At 47.5% G+C, this 25373-nt stretch overlaps 1 protein-coding gene and 1 long non-coding RNA gene across 5 annotated transcripts in view; one reads left to right on the top strand and one right to left on the bottom strand.

The window, feature by feature from the left end:
* The window catches only part of RhoGAP19D (Rho GTPase activating protein at 19D), a 563531-nt gene that overhangs the window by 511222 nt on the left and 26936 nt on the right, over window positions 1–25373 (bottom strand). The gene's annotated exons all lie outside the window — the stretch shown is intronic.
* Window positions 8430–10766, top strand: LOC138372952 (uncharacterized). The gene is made up of 2 exons (XR_011231023.1): window positions 8430–8475; window positions 10675–10766. It is a non-coding gene; the product is annotated as an uncharacterized lncRNA (long non-coding RNA).

Here is a 25373-nt window from a genome sequence, read left to right as displayed (position 1 = left end):
CAAGAACTTATATAAGTACCTCTTGAATACATCCACCTTTGTTCTGACAATATTTCTAATGCTTCCTGGGAGGGTGTTGAACAGCTGTGGACCTCTGTGTTCAGACGGTGTTCTCTGCGCCTATGGCACCTCTACTCCTCACCGGTTCTATTCTGCATTTCCTTCCGTAACTTTCGCTCCAGTATGTTGTTATTCTACTGTGCAAATTTACACAGCAGCGGCATCTAACAGCCTAGTTGACCAAACCACCAACCATTAGGCCTGGTCAGAGACCGGGGCCACTGGGACATTGATCCTGGGAAGCACTCGAGGAAAATCTCCTGCTTTTTATTACCTGTGTACTGTTATGGCTGTTGTTTCCCCCTTGCAGGACGCCCAACAAGGAAGGCTCCAGGCAGCACTATGTAGTGCGACCCACCTCAACTGCGCAATAACCACACTCATCCCCGTCTCCTCTCTCTACCCACCCGCCAGCACACACACCCGCCAGCACACACACCCGCCAGCACACGCACCCGCGAGCACACGCACCCGCCAGCACACGCGCCCGCCAGCACACGCACCCGCGAGCACACGCACCCGCGTACACACGCACCCGCAAGCACACGCACCTGCGTACACACGCACCCGCAAGCACACGCACCCGCGAGCACACGCAACAACGAGCACACGCACCCGCGTACACACGCACCCGCGTACACACGCACCCGCAAGCACACGCACCTGCGTACACACGCACCCGCAAGCACACGCACCCGCGAGCACACGCACCCGCGAGCACACGCAACAACGAGCACACGCACCCGCGAGCACACGCACCCGCGAGCACACGCACCCACGAGCACACGCACCCGCGTACACACGCAACGGCGTACACACGCACCCGCAAGCACACGCACCCGCAAGCACACGCACCCGCGAGCACACGCACCCGCGAGTACACGGGTGGCGAGATATCACCAGCGGAGTCCCACAGGGCTCTGTTCTCGGACCCATCCTGTTTCTAGTATATGTAAACGATCTTCCAGTGGGTATACACTCATTCCTCTCAATGTTTGCTGATGATGCAAAAATTATGAGAAGAATCAAGACGGATGAAGATAGACAGAGACTACAGGACGACCTGGACAAACTGGAGGAATGGCTAGAAAATGGCTACTAAAGTTCAACTCAGCAAAGTGTAAAGTAAAGAAATTAGGCGAAGGGAGCAGGAGGCTGAACACAAGGTACCATCTGGGAGGTGAAATTCTGCAAGTGTCAAATAGAGAGAAAGATCTGGGGGTTGATATCACACCGAACCTGTCCCCAGAGGCCCACATCAAAAGGATATCATCAGCGGCATATGCTAGACTGGCCAATATAAGAACTACCTTTAGAAACTTGTGTAAAGAATCGTTCAGGACCCTGTATACCACTTATGTCAGACCAATCCTGGAGTATGCAGCTCCAGCCTGGAGTCCATACCTAGTTAAACACAAGACGAAGTTAGAGAAGATTCAGAGGTATGCCACCAGATTGGTTCCGGAACTGAGAGGAATGAGCTACGAGGAAAGGCTAAGGGAGCTGAACCTCACATACCTGGAAAACAGAAGAGTAAGGGGAGACATGATAACCACCTACAAAATTCACAGGGGAATTGACAGGGTGAACAAAGACTCTTTAGCGGGTGGAACACGAATAAGGGGGACACAGGTGAAAACTGGGTACCCACATGGGCCACAGAGACATTAGAAAGAATTTTTTCAGTGTCAGAGTAGTTAGTAAATGGAATGCATTAAGTAGTGTTGTGGTGGAGGCTGACTCCATACACAGTTTCAAATGTAGATATGATAGAGCCCAATAGGCTCAGGAATCTGTACACTAGTTGATTGACAGTTGAGAGGCGGGACCAAAGAGCCAGAGCTCAACCCCCGTAAACACAACTAGGTGAGTACACGCAGGCGCACACCTTGCGAGCAGTGACATACAAAACTAGAAAGATACACAAATATGCAACAAGGTTCGTTCTTGAGCGAAGGAGAGTGAGCTATGAAGAGACACTAAGACCGGGCCTCGAGCAGCAGGCCCCCATAACCTCCAGGTAATCCTGGCAACTGAACCTCACTACACTGGAAGGAAAGAAGAGGGAATAAGGGAGACATGATAAAGAAGTACAAGATACTAAGGGGGGAGTCACAAAGTACATATAGAAGCAATGTTCAAATTAAGGTGAAGTGGAACGAGAGGACATAACTGGAAACAAATGAGTCACAAGGATATCGGAATGAACTTTTTCAGTCTAAGAGTCGTAAGTGGAACAAATTAGATGAGGAACTTGAAGCAAATTCGATACACAGCTTTAAAAGTGCATAAAATAAGAAAAACAGAGTGAAAAACAAAGTTGGTCCGAGAAATGGCTTTTGGACCTCAACACCAGCAAGTGTGAGGTGATGAAAATGGGAACAATGACAGGAGACCAGAAGGACGGTATATAATGAGAGAAGATTACCTCCTTCTAACGACTAGAGTAAAATTGGTCATAACACCAAACCGAACTCACGTGTAAATTTAACAACACATAAGTAGCATAACACTAGCAAAACCAGAACATCAGGAACCTTAATAAGGAAGCATTAAGATCTGTGTATACCACCAACGTCAGACCTGTTTTAGATTATGCAGCCCCAATGTGGAGCCAACAACAGTAGATACACAACAGCGAGGTAGATTTATCTAAAAAAAAAAAACAAATACGCAAAGAAAATTGAAAGGTTCAGAATTTTTCAAAAAGGATCGTTCAATAACTACGAGAGATAGAGTATATGAAGAGAGACTGAAAGAACTAGACCTGACGTCACTAGAAAAGAGAAGGGGAAAGGGGAGACATGATTGAGTCATAAAATACTTAGGGGGGATTGACAGAGTGGAAAAAGAGGAAATATTCACAATACATACAAGAGGACATGAGGAAGCATGAGACTCAGATGAGTCGTAGAGATGTTTGAAGGTTGTCCTTGAGTATAAGAGTAACGGGAGCTGGAGTGAACTAAAGGTGCAGGTTGTAGCAGCCAAGTACATTCATAATTGTTAAAGTAGATACGAAAGGGGAAATTGGTCAAGAAGTCATTCATTGTATTACCGGCAGCTAAAGAGGCGGGGCTTAAGAGCAGGTGTTCGACCCTGCAAGCACTAGTAGGTGAGTACACCAGCGTCAATGACTGGAGCCTGCTACACTACCTGAGGTGCTGACACACTACCTGAGGTACTGACACACTACCTGAGGTGCTGACACACTACCTGAGGTGCTGACACTTTACCTGAGGTGCTCACACACTACCTGAGGTGCTCACACACTACCTGAGGTGCTCACACACTACCTGAGGTGCTGACACACTACCTGAGGTGCTGACACACTACCTGAGGTGCTCACACACTACCTGAGGTGCTCACACACTACCTGAGGTGCTCACACACTACCTGAGGTGCCCACACACTACCTGAGGTGCTCACACACTACCTGAGGTGCTCACACACTACCTGAGGTGCTCACACACTACCTGAGGTGCTCACACACTACCTGAGGTGCTCACACACTACCTGAGGTGCTCACACACTACCTGAGGTGCTCACACACTACCTGAGGTGCTCACACACTACCTGAGGTGCTCACACACTACCTGAGGTGCTCACACACTACCTGAGGTGCTCACACACTACCTGAGGTGCTCACACTTTACCTGAGGTGCTCACACACTACACTACCTGAGGTGCTCACACACTACCTGAGGTGCTCACACACTACCTGAGGTGCTCACACACTACCTGAGGTGCTCACACACTACCTGAGGTGCTCACACACTACCTGAGGTGCTCACACACTACCTGAGGTGCTCACACACTACCTGAGGTGCTCACACACTACCTGAGGTGCTCACACACTACCTGAGGTGCTCACACACTACCTGAGGTGCTGACACACTACCTGAGGTGCTCACACACTACAGGGAAGTAATGGTGTGTTAAGGGGGGGGGGGGAGTGGGGCGTGGGTTGGAGGGGAGGGAAGAGAAACAACCGGAGCAAACAGGAGGTGAATTCACAGGTTACCAGCAACACCAAGAAGCAGGTACTGTGGTACTGTACTTGACACGGTACTTGGTGTCCTGTGCAGTACCTGGTAACAGGAGCACAAGGGAGCCAGCCTCCCCCCCCCCCCTTCACCTGCTCAAACAAGTAACGGGGACAAAGATAAGTAGCCAGGAGTAGCAGCAGTAGCCAGGTGACAAAGATAAGTAGCCAGGAGTAGTAGCAGTAGCCAGGAGTAGCAGCAGTAGCCAGGTGACAAAGATAAGTAGCCAGGAGTAGTAGCAGTAGCCAGGTGACAAAGATAAGTAGCCAGGAGTAGTAGCAGTAGCCAGGTGACAAAGATAAGTAGCCAGGAGTAGTAGCAGTAGCCAGGTGACAAAGATAAGTAGCCAGGAGTAGTAGCAGTAGCCAGGTGACAAAGATAAGTAGCCAGGAGTAGTAGCAGTAGCCAGGTGACAAAGATAAGTAGCCAGGAGTAGCAGCAGTAGCCAGGTGACAAAGATAAGTAGCCAGGAGTAGTAGCAGTAGCCAGGTGACAAAGATAAGTAGCCAGGAGTAGTAGCAGTAGCCAGGTGACAAAGATAAGTAGCCAGGAGTAGTAGCAGTAGCCAGGTGACAAAGATAAGTAGCCAGGAGTTGTAGCAGTAGCCAGGTGACAAAGATAAGTAGCCAGGAGTAGTAGCAGTAGCCAGGAGTAGTAGCAGTAGCCAGGTGACAAAGATAAGTAGCCAGGAGTAGTAGCAGTAGCCAGGAGTAGTAGCAGTAGCCAGGTGACAAAGATAAGTAGCCAGGAGTAGTAGCAGTAGCCAGGAGTAGTAGCAGTAGCCAGGTGACAAAGATAAGTAGCCAGGAGTAGTAGCAGTAGCCAGGAGTAGTAGCGGTAGCCAGGTGACAAAGATAAGTAGCCAGGAGTAGTAGCAGTAGCCAGGAGTAGTAGCAGTAGCCAGGTGACAAAGATAAGTAGCCAGGAGTAGTAGCAGTAGCCAGGTGACAAAGAACTTCCAGCAGCCCGGGGCGACACTCACTCCCTTCAACTACTTTCTCCACCTACACCAAGGTCACCCCACCTCAAATCCCGCCCACAACCCCCAGGCAACTCCCCCACAACAACCCCGTCAAACAAATCCCTCCCCGCCCACCTACCCACCATCACCCCCACATACTCCCACCTCAACACACCCACTGAGGTCATGACGGGCCGCATGTTCTCCTATAACACTTACTCTCACTTCTCTATCTTCAGAATGTCCTTGTCACGGGACTAATTCTAAATTAAATACAGACCGGACAGTCTCCTTACATTGAGGGGCTTCCTGGGCTTAGCGTCCCCGCGGCCCGGTCGTCGACCAGGCCTCCCGGTTGCTAGTTTGGTCAACCAGGCTGATGAACGCGGCTGTTCGCAGCCTGACGTATGAATGATAGCCTGGTTGATCAGGGCCTAGATTTACGAAACGCCATGTATTTTTTAGTAAGTAGGTATGCTACGAAGGTTCTTGTTCCAACCCGTCCTCGACTCAAGTCCATTACATTCAGCGGTCGACCCCACAGACGCATTCATAAATTTTAATATGCTGTTCATTCAAAACGGGAATTCTCTCAAGTATAAATTAATATTATAATATATTAGCATATTGTGCATATATAGGCATAGGTTAGGTTAGGTGTTTAGGTTCTGTTGGCGATTATTTGTATTTGTAGTACGTGGGTGAAGCATTTATAGCGTTGTGATTCGAACAAAATTCGTCAGTGAAGCACTTGTTCCGGATATGTTCGAACGTCAGCAGTTGTGAATCGTGTGTAAACCGCTTTTCATTCATAAACAGGGGGTTTGGCGGGTGCATGGAATCACTTTTGGATCTTTGTTTGGAGGACGGGCTGCTTGTTCGGTAAGTAGAGCCCTACGAACGATTCAGGAAGGTGTTCGCACGCAGTTATTAGCACTTTTTAAGTAGTTCACTTATGTCCCGATAGATGTCACTAGGGCTTTTCGGTTGGCCAATCAGAGATAAGGCAATATTCTCCATCTTACAGGTTTAGCCAATCACGACGCTGGCTTATTGGAGCTCATCGGCTGTCACTTGCTATATTTACGTCAATTTTTTTATAAAATTAGCATGTTTCGAAGTAAAACTATGTTTTTTTTTCAACTTCTACAGTCAGCATCGACATTGTAGTAAACAAATATGTTACATTTTTTGTTTACCTACATAATTCTAAGAGATACTGTGTAGCTGTCCTTGTCGCTCGGAGGATTGAGACGCGATGCGTTGACAATTATTGTATATATTTACCTGAATTTACCCAAGGGCCACTAACTCTCTAGTGGCCTCGACGAGGACAGAAAGCCGGCGGCTTGTTAAAGGTCCCGCCATGTGTCCTAATGATATGTTCTAGCTGGATTTTAAAGTTCAGCAGCTTTGGCACTTATGGCTTTAGCGGGTAGGTAGTTCCATGGGTTTATAATCCTCTAGGTGAAAAATTTACACGTACAAAACTTATCCCCAAATGCTAAACCTGATCTAAAACTCTTCCTTCACTGATGTAATAGAACCCATGAGCATCACACCAGAAATAAATATCTTTGATATTCCTAGTCAATATTCTCTGTGTTTTGATATTCCTATTATTTATCCAATAAATAAATAAATAAAATACTTAAGACTCAACTTCATCAATATAATCTATTCTGTCAACTTGTAAAAAAGGTTATTACGCTACAAACTTAATAAGCTGACAGGCTTAATAACCTTAATACTTAATTTGTACATATGTTAGAGATATTTACATTTCATATGTTTTGTTTCCCATGCACTGGTATTCTTTTTATTAAGAGTTGGTGATATAAATCTTAGCTTTTGTGCCCCTGGCAATAGAAATACACTAGTCTGGATTTTGGTACCATTCCCGAATAGGCTGGTAGGTGGAGAATATGAAGTGTACAATTTAAATATATATATATATATATATATATATATATATATATATATATATATATATATATATATATATATATATATATATATATATATACTGTGTAGCCTTATGTTATAAAATCTGACACGACACCATTGACCATCCCGATAATTTGGCAACTTTATTAAGTTGCCAAATCAGTTGAAGGTGTTGCAGAGCTCCGTGAGGCAGGACAAGAGTATATATCATGAAGTAAGGTAATAAGGCTGAACAATAACAATATTTGTATATTTGTTATGTCTAAAGACTTTAAATGCAAGATTTTGATAGTTAACCAATTATGCATTTTGCAAAAGTTATGCTCCTCACTACTTAGCTATGCAAATTGAGTTCGAGTGTTTTGGAAGACACTTACATAACCTAATTGAAAACTAGTTACAACAATATAAACATTATTACTACAATCTGGATTATATAAACTCTCCTTTCAACACTAGTAAGCAATAATATTTAAGTCAGTGGTAGCAGGACATAACAAACCAGATGTCCACTCCCCAGAGAGCCTAACATCACGGCTAAACATATCTTAGGGTCAGTAATGTTAACCATATATCATTAACATCTCATACTCATATGTAATGTTAGTCATATTTATGTTGAATCATTCATTAAATTATACACTATGTCTTAATTTAGGATAATTTCTGATTATTTCACGTCTTTGGATATACAGTAAAAAGATAGGGTAAACATAAACCAGAACTATTTGTTTTAATATATATTTTATTTAAATAACAAGTGGATCAATATTTTACAGCTGGCAGGATTTTTCTGTTTGTTTAGGTTTGGCTGTATTGGGCCCTGTTGGGTTAGGTCGGGATGGGCTAGGTTAAGTTGCTGGACATGGCGGGAAAAGTACAATTCTATGTAAGTTAAAATAATGTTAAAAAACACATCTTGCTTATTGCCTTTGTTATCATGTTTAGCAATTTATATTTATTTATTAACTAATCAAATAATATACTGTACTGCTGTGATATTTTTAATTAAAAAAAGGCATTTAATACTGATTAGACTATTACAAAGGATTTAGTGTTACGAACCCGCCATCCTCATCGGAGCAGAGAGTACTGACTGACTTCAGCACCATCTGTGAGTCTGCTCCCTAAACCCCCACGGAATTGGACTCTACCTGGACAACGCCATCTATTCGGTGTGGCGTAGTAGGTGTGATTGGCTCAAGATTCCTGCCTTAGTCAAGCAGTGAGGTCGTAGTGAGTGACATCTGGTGAGGTGGCGATTCAAGACCAGCGCCATCTGTTGTCACTACAAGCATAATGCCAATGCCCGAGTGAGCTAGTGTTGCTTCTTGGTTTCCCCAGTACCCTGTAACTGATGTATCCACAGAGGTGACGTGGGGCAGCAGTGGTACCGCGGAGGACAGTCTCCTTTGGACAGCCTGACCTCTCCCAACTTGGTCCCGCCTCGTCGACGATTAAGTAAGTCGCCGCCGATCAGAAGTGTTGTTTCTGCTAGTGGAGTGGCAGTGGAAGAATTCGGCGCATCTCGGGACTGGCTAAGGGGAGAGACGACCGACAGTAAAGTGCTTGCCGAGGAACGTTGCTAGCCCGTCGCTGGAGGCTCCTGCCAGGGGTGCGACACCTCTGTACTTGGCCGTGTAGTGACCCCAATCAGCGCGTGGCCGAGGTTCTCTGCCAGCACTTGGTCTGGAGTGGTTGTGGGGCAGAGAGGCACGTCGTGATACTGTCGGTAGGCTGGCCCACGGCAGAGGTAGACTCGCGGGTATTTCCTGGTACTGTGGCCAGTAAGGTCGGGAGCGGTACTGTGTGGTGGTAAACCCGAACATTGACGAAGGTTACATTGTGTTAGCGTCATGGAGTGCTCAGTGTCCTATATGAGAGCGGCACCTGTATATATTTCTAAAGTGTAGTAATATTTCCCCTTTCATGTTTATTCATGGTGATAGGAATATATTGAGACAAGAATAATTGTTGTTCATTCCCCCCCCCCTTTTATTTATTGCACTACCTACCAAACTCTCTGAAAGCCACTACCGACTTGGGGTTGGATACTATTATTTGGGTTCCACCATTCAAAGAACCCGATTGCGACCCATTGTGGCCGTAACAGTTAGCATTGTAAACCAACAAAGGGCCTCCCTGCTTGTGCTAACAAAGTTTGAAATAATCATTTTTTAATAATTCTTTGCGTCCAGAGACAGGCAGCCAAAGTGTATATATGAAGGTCCCGAATACAGCTCAAGGTCTTGGTATTCGAGCGGTTGTACAGTCTGGTTCGTTCTAGACTCGCAATCGAGAATTCTGCGTTCGAATCCTGGGCGGGACCAAAAATGGTTGGGCGCATTTTCTATCACCTAATGGCCATGTTCACCTAGCAGTAAGTGGGGTACCCATGGGTTACTCGGCTTGTTGTGGTGTTGTATCCTTGGGAGGGTCGGTAATGCGACCTTTGGGAGGGGAGGACCTCGATTTAAGTCGAACATGTATATATATATATATATACTCTGGCTGCCTGTCCCTGACACAATGAATTATTACTTGTATACATGTTAGGCCAGGAGAGAGGTCCCCCCCTCCCCACAGGATGCAGCCTTACTAAAAGCTGACTGACTTCTGAATAGCTATACGTACTGCTAGGTGAACAGAACCATTAGGTGATAGTAAATGCCTTCAAGCATTCCTGTCCCAGGATCACCACCTACTCTAATATTTAAAGTTTACCAGTGTTTACTTACTGGAATAATATCTTGCTATTATTAATCTAGATACAGTATAATACAAGACATATTTACTAAGTTTCAAGCAGAGTGCACATACAGCCAACTCCTTGACTCGTCCGCAAAAATGTCTGTTTATATTAAAATAACTTCATGAATCTGGCCCCAGGTATTCTTTGAAGGTGTTTATCCAGTTCTCTCTTGAACACTGTGAGGGATCGGCCAGTTATGCCCCTTGTGTGTAGTGGAAGCGTGTTGAACAGTCTCGGGCCTCTGATGTTGATAGTTCTCTCTCAGAGTACCTGTTGCACCTCTGCTCTTCAACGGGGGTATTCTGCACATCCTGCCATGCCTCCTGGTCTCGTGTGCTGTTATTACTGTGTGCAGGTTTGGGACCAGCCCCTCTAATATTTTCCGCGTGTAGATTATATATTTTACTTGCTGACACATCGTGCCACCAAGTAAAAATGTCAAATTCAATAAAATCTACTTTAAATTTCGTATTTTGCTACGTTCCCTCCATGCCTCCCTCCCTCCCACTGACCCTCCCTCGTCCACTCCCTCCCTCCCTCGTAACACGCAAGTCTTGCACCAGTCATTAAAAACAATGACAGTGCTTTAAGTGTTTATATTCGTATGTGTTAACCAAATTGTTTCCAGTTCGGAGTGTGAGGTTCACAACTGTTGACTACAGGTCAAGGCGAACTGTCCGCCAGGTACCTGGGATGGTCACTAGGCCGACTTAACCAAACAAAACTGAGCATATTTTACCTAACTTAACTAGATCATTTTATTTAGATTTGTCAAACTTAACCTGATAGTCCAACCTCACCCTGTTAGACTCAACTCTGCTTAACTCTGACCTTCCGAGTTTATTGTTAGTTCTTTTTATGAAAAATGCCCAGCACTTTTTCATATTTTATTGGTGGTTACATTTCAGTTGGTGGTTGAAGAGGCCCACGCCAGGGCGGGCGGGCTGGCTGGCTGGCTCACACGCGCACGGCCTCGTAGGTCTTACTACCATAAAGAATGTGTGCGACTACAGGAGAATAGGCTGATACGTAAAAAGGTAAAGATCGACCTTTGAGGATCTCCCTAAACGGTGCCAAACAGATGGAAAAAGTACTCAGGAATGCCAGAAAATTACAATGTGATGATGGGAAAGTGTGGTCGTTAAGACGAGATCTTTCAAAAGACAGAGAAGCTGAAACTGAACCTCGCCGAGGCAAAACGTTTAAATGAGAGCAGGAATGAAGAAATCAATTCTTCTTTCTACAAAGTGATAGGGATAGCCAGACAGTAAAGTGGTACATAAACGCAAACCAACAAAATCGTTAGAGAGGGGGAGTGAAAAATAAGAAGGGTGAAACACGTTCCTGCAGATGCATACACCACCATAGATGGAGTAAGATCGAAGATACTGGAGTTAAGTGATGTAATACTTAGACTGCTTATCACATGCCTCTGTATGACTAACCATCCTGTGTGATGGGGAATTTTTAGCATCACCGAGTTAGCTTTTTTCTTTTGACACACTGTACTCGACTTCATATAGTCTAGGGTAACTGCACTAATGCAGATGTACATCATATTTTAATAATAAAAAAAAGTGATGTAATACAGCTGCAGACACCAGACATTGTTGCACTCACGGAGACACAACTTGATGTTATTTTTAAATGAGGTCATATTCCCAAGGGGCGACTCAATTTGGAGACGGGACAGAAAGTTAGGAAAGGCGGTGGCGTTGCTGTGCTGGTAAAAGAACACCTAAAGGTGAACGAAATAATGACTGCCAATCCACAAGAAGTTGACATAATAGCACTAGAGATCTGCCATGAGGATGATAAACTAATGATCATAAATACATAGTCCACCGCCAAGCAACACATGGTCAAAGGAGCTAGATAGTAAACGAGAAGGTCTTATAACAAAGAGATTATAGGGAGAGCGGATAATGATAGATCACGTCTGTTGATAGTCGGCGACTTCAACTTGAAATCCATAGACTGGGAAGCATATGAAGCTAAAACAGAAGATTTTTGGACCTGTAGATTTGTAGACCTCATCCTGGAAACATTCTTGTATCAACATGTTAAACAAGCTACGAGGATGAGGGAAGGGGACGTTCCCTCCATGTTAGATTTGTTATTTACCAGGAAGGAGGAAGAAATATTTGACATTCAGTACCTTCCTCCCTTGGGTAAAAGTAACCATGTCTTTTGGGGAATAAAGTATGCAATGCGTTATAATCTGGAAGAAAATAAGGAGGTTGAAGCAGTTGAAAAACCTGACTTCAGGAGAGGACATTATGACGACCTTGCAAATTTTTTTGAGTATAATTGTTGGACAGACTTATTGCTAGGCAAGGAAGTAAATGAGATGCATGTCAAGTTTTGTGAAATATATGATAAGGGCATAAAAGAACTTATACCAAAACAGAGATGCAGAAACAGGAATTGGTTCAACAAAGTGCGAGAGGGCCAGAGACCAAAAGACACAAAAATGGAATCAATACAGGAAGAGGCCGAACCCCCAAACATACCAGCGATACAAAGATGCGAGAAACAACTACACGGCAGTGAGGAGAGAGGCAGAAAGAAACTTTGAAAAAGGGATTGCAGACAAATGTAAAACAGAACCAGGTCTATTCTATAGATTCATAAACAATATATTGCAGGTAAAGGATAATATTCAGAGGTTGAAAATGGGGAAATAGATTCACGGAAAAGGAAATGTGTGAAACATTAAATGAAAAGTTCCAAAGTGTGTTTGTACAAAATGAAATCTTCAGGGAACCAGACGCAATAAGAATTCCAGAGAACAACATAGAGCACATAGAGGTGTCTAGAGACGAAGTGGAAAAAATGCTCAAGGAGCTAAATAAGAACAAAGCAGTTGGTCCAGATGTAGTTTGACCATGGGTTCTGAGAGAATGTGCACCTGAGCTCAGCATTCCACTTAAACTGATTTTTCAGGCAACCCAGTTTACAGGAGTTGTAGCTGATGTGCGGAAAAAGGCTAACATAGTTCCAAATCTACAAAAGTGGCAGCAGGGACGACCCCCTTAATTATAGACCGGTATCATTGACAAACGTATTAATCTAAATATTGGAAAAAAATAATTAAAACTAAATGGGTAGAACACCTGGAGAAAAATGATATAATATCAGACACAGTATGGTTTTCGATCTGGAAGATCCTGTGTAACGAATTTACTCAGTTTTTATGATCGAGCAACAGAGATTTTACAGGAAAGAGATGGTTGGGTTGACTGCATCTATCTGGACCTAAAAAAAAGGCTTTCGACAGAGTTCCCCATAAGAGGTTGTTCTGGAAACTGGAACATATTGGAGGGGTGACAGGTAAGCTTCTAACATGGATGAAAAATTTCCTAACTGACAGGAAAATGAGGGCAGTAATCAGAGGCAATGTATCGGATTGGAGGAATGTCACAAGTGGAGTACCACAGGGTTCAGTTCTTGCACCGGTAATGTTCATTTTCTACACAAACGATCTACCAGTGGGAATACAAAATTATATGCACATGTTTGCTGATGATGCTAAGATAATAGGGAAGATAAGAAACCTCGATGATTGTCATGCCCTTCAAGAAGACCCGGAAAAAATAAGTATATGGCGCAACACATGCCAAATGGAATTTAATTGTGAATAAATGCCATGTTATGGAATGTGGAATTGGAGAATATAGACCCCACACAACCTATAAATTATCTTAAGATTATCTTGAGATGATTTCGGGGCTTTTTAGTGTCCCCGCGGACCGGTCCTCGACCAGGCCTCCACCCCCAGGAAGCAGCCCGTGACAGCTGACTAACACCCAGGTACCTATTTTACTGCTAGGTAACAGGGGCATAGGGTGAAATTAACTCTGCCCATTGTTTCTCGCTGGCGCCCGGGATCGAACCCGGGACCACAGGATCACCAGTCACCTGAGGACCACATTAAGAAAATTGTGCGAGGAGCCTATGCTATACTTTCTAACTTCAGAATTGCTTTTAAATACATGGATGGAGAAATACTAAAGAAATTGTTCACGACTTTTGTTAGGCCAAAGCTAGAATATGCAGCGGTTGTGTGGTGCCCATATTTTAAGCAGCACATCAACAAATTGGAAAAGGTGCAAAGACATGCTACTAAGTGGCTCCCAGAACTGAAGGGCAAGAGCTACGAGGAGAGGTTAGAGGCATTAAATATGCAAAAACTAGAAGATAGAAGAAAAAGAGCCGATTTGATCACTAGGATCAAAATAGTAACAGGAATCGATAAAATTGACAGGGAAGAATTCCTGAAACCCGGAACTTCAAGAACAAGAGGTCATAGATTTAAACTAACGAAACAAAGCTGCCGGAGAAATATAAGAAAATTCACTTTTCTAAACAGAGTGGTAGACGGTTGGAACAAGTTAGGTGAGAAGGTGGTGGAGGCCAAGACCGTCAGTAATTTCAAAGCATTATATGACAGAGTGCTGGGAAGACGGGACATCACGAGCGTAGCTCTCATCCTGTAACTACACTTAGGTAATTACACACACACACACACAGGAAACATCCCGTAACAGTTAACTCCCAGGTACCTATTTACTGCTAGATAACAGGGGCATCAGGGTGAAAGAAACTCTGCCCATTTGTCTCTGCCGGCGCCAGGAATCGAACCCGGGCCATAGGATTACGAGTTCCGCGCGCTGTCCGCTTAGCTACCAGACCCTCCTTACACACACACACACACACACTAATTCCATTGACAGATAGAATGCATTAGACAGTGATGTGGTGGAGGCTGACTCCATACACAGTTTCAAGTGTAGATATGATAGCGCCCAGTAGGCTCAGGAACCTGTACACCAGTTGATTGACAGTTGAGAGGTGGGACCAAAGCGCCAGAGCTCGACCCCCGTCAGCACAACTAGGTGACCACAGCCGTAGCCTGAGGGGTGGCTGACGCACAAGTTGCGTCACCAGACTTGCTCAACAGCGGGAGGGACAATATAATGCGACGCAGTTCTATTCAACTCAATGTACGCCAATTGTTGTCTCCTCCATAACAGTCTCTCCAACCAAAGGTACATGCAACCAAGTACTCAATACAATAAAATACAACAAAATACAACACGTGTTGATACAGCACTCGGTGCTAGTATGTCTTTATCTGGCCCGTTCACCCACTTGGATACTCTTAAAGTTACAACCGTTTTGGATCATTAGACATGAACGAACCCAAACAACCCACCTAACCTATATATCCTGATACCCATGTAAAGAAAATACGTCATATTTTGAATGTATTGTTCGAGTCTGTAAAAAATATGCGATGTATTAAGTGATAAGCAAGGAGAGCATTAGAAAACGGAAACCCATTAGCTAGGTGAGACCTCGTTCTCTAGGTCACAAGAGCGCTGGTTTCTTAATATAAGATCAGAGTTGAGAATGGTCGAGGTGTTGGGGAGACTGTGGTGGGGGGAGGGAGTGATGGGGAGACTGTGGTGGGGGGGGTGGGGTGTTGGGGAGAGAATGGTGTCGCCAACATCACCCCGCCACCTCTAATATTAACTACCACAAGAACAATTTCAACCACTAACACCCCCACCCCACCCCCCACCGTCACCACCACTACACCACCACCTGCACCCCTGACACCCATAGCCCACCAACCACTTCCCTCCCCCCCCTCCAATCCCCCATTAATACAAAACACACAATTGACGTGATTCATGCCCCTTGCGCGCGCACACACATTGAAGAATGCATTAGGCAGTGATGTGGTGGAGGCTGACTCCATACACAGTTTCAAATGTAAATATGATAGAGCCAGTAGGCTCAGGAATCTGTACACCAGTTGATTGACAGTTGAGAGGCGGGACCAAAGAGCCAAAGCTCAACCACAAGCACAATTAAGTGAATACACACACACATAGACACACACACACACACACACACACACACACACACACACACACACACACACACACACACACACACACACACACACACACACACACTTTTCACCAGTTTATGAGGCCAGGAGAGTATAAGAATGGAGAATATGAGGTGTGAGGGGCTCATACTGTAGGTAGGTCGACTCCTGCCAACAACCCAATACCTAACACCTCACATTGTGTACGGAATCAACCAATTCCTAACGATAGCAACCTATTATTATTAAGCACCGTAATGTTAACGTTTTCTATGCATGGACCTCGATAGGTTAGGTGGGTTGCTTGGGTACCCACGTTTCTGGACAGACAAAACAGTTGCATTTTTTACGTAGAGGCAAACTGAGAGAACGGGGTGAGGAAACACCCGGCCAAGCAGGACAAAAGAGTGAGAGGGGGGGGTGGGGGGGAAGGAGAGGGGGGCACTGAAGCGTGTGGGTGGAGGAGAGGGGAAGAGACAATAGGGGGAGGGGGGTATGGGGCACAAGAAGAGGGGGGTAATGACCCCCACAGACATCAAAGTTGCCATTTAGTGAATATTCCATTTTACAGTCTTGCTCAAATGGATTTCACGTTAAGTGAGGTATTTGGTCTTTCCTAGCGTGGGGGGGGGGGGATTGTGGTACCACAAGGTGGCTACCACCACAGTCACCAGCCCGGGGCTACTGGTTGACGCTACCACCACAGTTACCAGCCCGGGGCTACTGGTTGACGCCACCACCACAGTCAGTAGCCCGGGGCTACTGGTTGACGCTATCACCACAGTTACCAGCCCGGGGCTACTGGTTGACGCTACCACCACAGTCACTAGCCCGGGGCTACTGGTTGACGCTACCACCACAGTCACTAGCCCGGGGCTACTGGTTGACGCTACCACCACAGTCACTAGCCCGGGGCTACTGGTTGACGCTACCACCACAGTTACTAGCCCGGGGCTACTGGTTGACGCTACCACCACAGTTACCAGCCCGGGGCTACTGGTTGACGCTACCACCACAGTCACCAGCCCGGGGCTACTGGTTGACGCCACCACCACAGTCACCAGCCCGGGGCTACTGGTTGACGCTACCACCACAGTCACCAGCTCGGGGCTACTGGTTGACGCCACCACCACAGTCACCAGCCCGGGGCTACTGGTTGACGCCACCACCACAGTCACCAGCCCGGGGCTACTGGTTGACGCTACCACCACAGTCACCAGCTCGGGGCTACTGGTTGACGCCACCACCACAGTCACCAGCTCGGGGCTACTGGTTGACGCCACCACCACAGTCACCAGCCCGGGGCTACTGGTTGACGCTACCACCACAGTCACTAGCCCGGGGCTACTGGTTGACGCCACCACCACAGTCACCAGCTCGGGGCTACTGGTTGACGCTACCACCACAGTCACTAGCCCGGGGCTACTGGTTGACGCCACCACCACAGTCACCAGCTCGGGGCTACTGGTTGACGCTACCACCACAGTCACTAGCCCGGGGCTACTGGTTGACGCCACCACCACAGTCACCAGCCCGGGGCTACTGGTTGACGCTACCACCACAGTCACTAGCCCGGGGCTACTGGTTGACGCCACCACCACAGTCACCAGCTCGGGGCTACTGGTTGACGCTACCACCACAGTCACCAGCCCGGGGCTACTGGTTGACGCCACCACCACAGTCACCAGCTCGAGGCTACTGGTTGACGCCACCACCACAGTCACCAGCCCGGGGCTACTGGTTGACGCCACCACCACAGTCACCAGCTCGGGGCTACTGGTTGACGCCACCACCACAGTCACCAGCTCAGGGCTACTGGTTGACGCTACCACCACAGTCACCAGCCCGGGGCTACTGGTTGACGCCACCACCACAGTTACCAGCCCGGGGCTACTGGTTGACGCCACCACCACAGTCACCAGCCCGGGGCTACTGGTTGACGCCACCACCACAGTCACCAGCCCGGGGCTACTGGTTGACGCCACCACCACAGTCACCAGCTCGGGGCTACTGGTTGACGCTACCACCACAGTCACTAGCCCGGGGCTACTGATTCAGTAGTCTGGGCAGCAGGACAAGGACAGAAAAGGTTTGTGGTGCCACAACAGTGTGGTGAGCCACAAAGGCAAACACGGACACCACAAATACCTCACCTGTCAAGCAGTAACTCGCACCCTGTCCTCTCACCTGTCAAGCAGTAACTCTCACCCTGTCCTCTCACCTGTCAAGCAGTAACTCTCACCCTGTCCTCTCACCTGTCAAGCAGTAACTCTCACCCTGTCCTCTCACCTGTCAAGCAGTAACTCTCACTCTGTTCTCTCACCTGTCAAGCAGTAACTCTCACCCTGTGCTCTCACCTGTCAAGCAGTAACTCTCACCCTGTCCTCTGACCTGTCAAGCAGTAACTCTCACCCTGTCCTCTCACCTGTCAAGCAGTAACTCTCACCCTGTCCTCTCACCTGTCAAACAGTAACCCTCACCCAGTTCTCTAATACCTCCCATTTTGTGCCGAATTTCCCAAAGCGTTAAAATGCGACGTATTATTACAAATTATAACTCCGTAATATTGACGATTTGTAGGCCTCGGCCTCGATAGGTTAGGTGGGTCGCTTAGGTTGGTACGTTTCTAGATAGGAAAAACAAATGGAGTTTTACCGAGTGTCAAATCTAAGAGAACGGGCCGGACAAATAGCCTGCTCTGTTGGACAGAATTGGGGTTAAAGCGAGTACACCTGGCCACAAGCCTCCAGGTGGGGCACCTGAAGGCCCGTCCCGAGATACATATGGCTGACATTATGAGGCTGAGGTGAGGCTGATATCCCAGCTCCGTGTACTGATATCCCAGCTCCGTGTACTGATATCCCAGCTCCGTGTACTGATATCCCAGCTCCGTGTACTGATATCCCAGCTCCGTGTACTGATATCCCGTCCAAGTTCTCTAGTCGTACTGACTTAACGCTTTCCCCTCATAATTACCACGCCTGCCGGTAGGAAGTGCCAGACCATTCAGTTGCAATGGACATGTGGAATGCTCCAAGCAACAGCCTGTTAGATCAAATTGTTACAAAGGCGATAGAAGAACTCTCACAAGTAACTCCAGGAGTCCAGGGAATGATTAGCCTGTGATGACCAAACCACAACTCACAAGATGGAGAAGCGACGACGTTGTGGTCTGTGCTGGACCATTATCAAGCACACGACTTGTTAATGGTCCAACACCTACCCAACAGGACGCAGAGTGTAATAGTCAACACATTAATATCCGGATCATCAACTGTGAAAAGCTCATTCCCCCTTCAAGGTGCCGTACTTGCTCCGGTTCTTTTTCTCATCTTAATATCAGAGACAAACAAGGATACAAACTACAGCACTTAGTGTCATCACTTGCAGATGACACTAAGATTGTCATGCGAGTAGACAATATAGACGACACGGCAAACCTCCAATCTGATGTAAATCTGGTCTTTATTGGGCCACAGAACAAATCCACAAGAGCCGTGATGAGGGATCAAACCTACGTCCGGGATGATCCCAGACGCGCCTTAGTTGATTGCGCAACATGGTCAAAAGAATTGCAACCGGGAATGCTACTAACCTCACAAGGATCCCGCAGCCTCTCCGAGACACAAACGGGGTTTTACACAATTCCCCCCGTGCATCCGGGCTCTGTCAACAAGCTGTTCTACCTCTTTACCCTTACTTCAATACACACATAAATCACAATAGCGTGATGGCTGCGGGACCCGTGTGAGGGCAGTAGCATTCCCGGTTGCAATTTTTTTTACCATGTCGTCAAAATCAGCGCGTCTGGAATCATCCCGGACGTAGGTTCGAACCCTCATCACGGACCTTGTTCATTTGATGTATCACGCTATTGTGATTTCTGTATGTATAATAATATGTTTAATGAAAATAATTTCTAGCTCCTGCGCTATGGAAAAAAATGAAAATTTAAACAGGGAAACCATATACAAAACGAAATTAAATCACACGATAGAATGAGAAACCAGTGTAAAGGAGCTAGGAGTAATTATGTCAGAAGACCTTACCTTTACAGAACACCATAAAGTAGCTGTCACGACTGCAAGAAAAGGGTCATGTTGGATAACAGGGGATTTTATCCATCCCTTCCAAACACGGGACGCCATACCAATGATGACACACGTTAAGACACTAGTACTCTCTAGGGTGGTATATTGCTGCACTCTAACAGCCCCATTCTGAGCCGGAGAAATTGCTGACCTAGAGAGCGTGCAAAGATCATTTACCGCTAGAATCCACTCTATAAGTCATCTCAATTATTGAGACTGATTAAAAGGTCTAAATCTGTATTCTCTAGAATGCAGGCTAGAGAGATACATAATAACCTACACGTGGAAGACATTAGAGAGACGGGTTCCAAATCTGAACATAGCAATAACACCACATGAGACCAGAAGGCATGGCAGGATGTGCAGAATACAGTACCGCCGATGAAAAGCGCAATATGTACTCTGAAAGAGAACTCTATCAACATCAAGGGCTCAAGACTTTTCAACAGTCTTCCGCTACACATAAGAAACATAACTGGCCAACCTCTCACAGTGTTCAAGAGAGAACTGGATAAGCACCTCCAAAGAATACCTGATCAACCAGGCTATGATTCACACGTCAAACTGCGAGCAGCCACGTCCAGCAGCCTGGGTGACCAGACAACCAACCGGAAGGCCTGGTCAGAGACCAGGCCGCGGGACCATTGATCCCCGGAAACTAGCCAAGGTACCCACAAGGAAAGACGGACTGAAACGTCGTCACTTCTCCATCTTCTAAATTGTGGTTTGGTCATGATATCTTCAGCCACGTTATTGTGAGTCATCGTCTACATATAGCTATCATAGCCCTATATGGGAGCCCGTGTTCACGCTGAGCCAAGTGCCGCCCATCACAACCAGGACAACCGGGACAGACAAGCTCGGGGACACCGGGGGTATTACGGTACTGAAATCCCACTGGATTATCCCACTGGCAGGTGGGACAGGTACAGGAAGAGACCCAGGGGGTACAGGGAGGGAGACACCCTCCCCTTTCTTTCTCCCTTTACGACCTTATCATTCAGAGGGATGGAAGGAAAGGTAGGGGGAGGTCAAAGATAGGTGAAAAGTGATGGGAAAGGCTGAGAAATAATATTTAGGGGTAGGGGAAGTCTGAGAGAGCAGAGGGAGGAGGGAGGTGGGGTGACATTTGAGTCTAAAGGCAGCGAGTTCGGGGTAGGGAGGCGAGGGGGAGGCGGGGGATAAAGTGGGGGAGGCGAGGGGGAGGCGGGGGATAAAGTGGGGGAGGCTGGGGGGGGGAAGGAGGGGAGGAAGTGGTCCACGCCGCCATCTGCTCGCCGTACAACACGCGTCCTCAGAAAACGGTAACCGAACATTGACCAAACACACCACACAAACCCGAATAGTTAACCGGCCATTTAGTAGAGTCCCATAACCGAATAGGTCTATTCATACCAGCTCGCAAAACGAGTCTAGGAATGGAGACATCTGGGAAACAGCCTAAATGTGTGACGTAGGCCTACGCCCTACAGAGGAAAGACAATGGCGTGGTAATTGTCAGGACAGGAATGAGAGGTACCTGGATACTGACCTACTTCCTCAACTATCCTCTAACTCACAGCCATATCCGCCACACTACAGTAGGCTTAGTACACAGCCATATCCACCACACTGCAGTAGGCTTAGTACACAACCATATCCACCACATTACAGTAGGCTTAGCACTCAGCCATATCCACCACACTACAGTAGGCTTAGCACTCAGCCATATCCACCACATTACAGTAGGCTTAGCACACAGCCATATCCACCACACTACAGTAGGCTTAGTACACAGCCATATCCACCACACTGCAGTAGGCTTAGTACACAACCATATCCACCACATTACAGTAGGCTTAGTACACAGCCATATCCACCACACTACAGTAGGCTTAGCACTCAGCCATATCCACCACATTACAGTAGGCTTAGCACACAGCCATATCCACCACACTACAGTAGGCTTAGCACTCAGCCATATCCACCACACTACAGTAGGCTTAGCACTCAGCCATATCCACCACATTACAGTAGGCTTAGCACACAGCCATATCCACCACACTACAGTAGGCTTAGCACACAGCCATATCCACCACACTACAGTAGGCTTAGTACACAACCATATCCACCACACTACAGTAGGCTTAGTGCACAGCCATATCCACCACACTACAGTAGGCTTAGTACACAGCCATATCCACCACACTACAGTAGGCTTAGTACACAGCCATATCCACCACACTACAGTAGGCTTAGTACACAGCCATATCCACCACACTACAGTAGGCTTAGCACTCAGCCATATCCACCACATTACAGTAGGCTTAGCACACAGCCATATCCACCACACTACAGTAGGCTTAGTACACAACCATATCCACCACACTACAGTAGGCTTAGTGCACAGCCATATCCACCACACTACAGTAGGCTTAGTACACAGCCATATCCACCACACTACAGTAGGCTTAGTACACAGCCATATCCACCACACTACAGTAGGCTTAGTACACAGCCATATCCACCACACTACAGTAGGCTTAGTGCACAGCCATATCCACCACACTACAGTAGGCTTAGTACACAGCCATATCCACCACACTACAGTAGGCTTAGAACTCAGCCATATCCACCACATTACAGTAGGCTTAGCACTCAGCCATATCCACCACACTACAGTAGGCTTAGTACACAGCCATATCCACCACACTACAGTAGGCTTAGTACACAGCCATATCCACCACACTACAGTAGGCTTAGTACACAGCCATATCCACCACACTACAGTAGGCTTAGTACACAGCCATATCCACCACACTACAGTAGGCTTAGCACTCAGCCATATCCACCACATTACAGTAGGCTTAGCACTCAGCCATATCCACCACACTACAGTAGGCTTAGCACTCAGCCATATCCACCACATTACAGTAGGCTTAGCACTCAGCCATATCCACCACACTACAGTAGGCTTAGTACACAACCATATCCACCACACTACAGTAGGCTTAGTGCACAGCCATATCCACCACACTACAGTAGGCTTAGTACACAGCCATATCCACCACACTACAGTAGGCTTAGTGCACAGCCATATCCACCACACTACAGTAGGCTTAGTGCACAGCCATATCCACCACACTACAGTAGGCTTAGTACACAGCCATATCCGCCACACTACAGTAGGCTTAGTACACAGCCATATCCGCCACACTACAGTAGGCTTAGCACTCAGCCATATCCACCCCACTACAGTAGGCTTAGCACTCAGCCATATCCACCCCACTACAGTAGGCTTAGCACTCAGCCATATCCACCCCACTACAGTAGGCTTAGCACTCAGCCATATCCACCCCACTACAGTAGGCTTAGCACTCAGCCATATCCACCCCACTACAGTAGGCTTAGCACTCAGCCATATCCACCCCACTACAGTAGGCTTAGCACTCAGCCATATCCACCCCACTACAGTAGGCTTAGCACTCAGCCATATCCACCCCACTACAGTAGGCTTAGCACTCAGCCATATCCACCACAGTCACAACAAGGGTTTTAAGCATAGTTACGGTGTTACAAGGTTGTTTACACCGTACAAGACAGTAGAGACAACGTTGTGTTTACATGACGTGTTTGGTGGGACCAGAGCCATATGGTGTCCCACAGGCGGGGACAGGAAGCCTGTTAAGGTCGTCCCGGTGCCCTTCTCTACCTCACGATAGTCACTGCACACTGATCAAATTTAATTTTTTTTTAAATTTTGCCCCGAGGGGCGAGTTTATTGGGCAGCGCCACTCATCTTGTGAGTGGACACACCGCCATAGTGACAGTATTGGGCAGCGTCACTCATGTTGTGAGTGGACACACCGCCATAGTGACTGTATTGGGCAGCGCCACTCATGTTGTGAGTGGACACACCGCCATAGTGACTGTATTGGGCAGCGCCACTCATGTGAGTGGACACACCGCCATAGTGACAGTATTGGGCAGCGCCACTCACCTTGTGAGTGGACACACCGCCATAGTGACAGTATTGGGCAGCGCCACTCATCTTGTGAGTGGACACACCGCCATAGCAGCAGGTACAACACTCCCCAATAGGAAGAAAACCCGCTGGGTTGTTCATCCTGTCACTTGTACCCAGACACAGCTGGGACTTGCTTAACTGTCTCAAGTGACCAGCTCCTCAAACAAGAAGATTAACATCTATCAACCCTTAAAATCTTACGTTATCTTGCGGGTGCAAAATGGGGAAATCTTTTAAGAACAGCATCAATAGCACACTGATCAGTCCTGGGACACAACCTAACCTAAATATTACTAGACCTAGTATACCACATGTATGTACAATATTGCTAGACCTAGTATACCACATGTATGTACAATATTGCTAGACCTAGTATACCACATGTATGTACAATATTGCTAGACCTAGTATACCACATGTATGTACAATATTGCTAGACCTAGTATACCACATGTATGTACAATATTGCTAGACCTAGTATACCACATGTATGTACAATATTGCTAGACCTAGTATACCACATGTATGTACAATATTGCTAGACCTAGTATACCACATGTATGTACAATACCTGCTTTCAGACAATGTGTAATAGGCCTGAGATGGTTAGGTCTTATTAGCAACTTAAATACAACCCACCCCCTCAACACTCCCCCCACCCCTCAACACCCCCCCACCCCTCAACACTCCCCCACCCCTCAACAATCCCCCCACCCCTCAACACTCCCCCCACCCCTCAACACTCCCCCCACCCCTCAACACTCCCCCCACCCCTCAACACTCCCCCCACCCCTCAACACTCCCCCCACCCCTCAACACTCCCCCCACCCCTTAACACTCCCCCCACCCCTCAACACTCCCCCCACCCCTTAACACTCCCCCCACCCCTCAACACTCCCCCCCACCCCTCAACACTCCCCCCCACCCCTCAACACTCCCCCCACCCCTCAACACTCCCCCCACCCCTAAACACTCCCCCCACCCCTCAACACTCCCCCCACCCCTCAACACTCCCCCCACCCCTCAACACTCCCCCCACCCCTCAACACTCCCCCCACCCCTCAACACTCCCCCCACCCCTCAACACCCCCCACCCCTCAACACCCCCCCACCCCTCAACAATCCCCCCACCCCTCAACACTCCCCCCACCCCTTAACACTCCCCCCCACCCCTCAACACTCCCCCCCACCCCTCAACACTCCCCCCCACCCCTCAACACTCCCCCCCACCCCTCAACACTCCCCCCCACCCCTCAACACTCCCCCCCACCCCTCAACACTCCCCCCCACCCCTCAACACTCCCCCCCCCCACCCCTCAACACTCCCCCCCACCCCTCAACACTCCCCCCACCCCTCAACACTCCCCCCACCCCTCAACACTCCCCCCACCCCTCAACACTCCCCCCACCCCTCAACACTCCCCCCACCCCTCAACACTCCCCACACTCAACATGGTCATCCAACACCCCCCCCACACTCCTCAACATGGTCATCCAACACCCCCCTACACTCCTCAACATGGTCATCCAACACCCCCCCCACACTCCTCAACATGGTCATCCAACACCCCCCCCCCACACTCCTCAACATGGTCATCCAACACCCCC

The sequence above is a fragment of the Procambarus clarkii genome, chromosome 40 (assembly GCF_040958095.1).
Source record: "Procambarus clarkii isolate CNS0578487 chromosome 40, FALCON_Pclarkii_2.0, whole genome shotgun sequence".
Taxonomy (NCBI): Eukaryota; Metazoa; Arthropoda; class Malacostraca; order Decapoda; family Cambaridae; genus Procambarus; species Procambarus clarkii.
The sequence above is the reverse complement of the archived record's forward strand: the minus strand, read 5'-3'. Positions and strand labels throughout refer to the sequence as shown.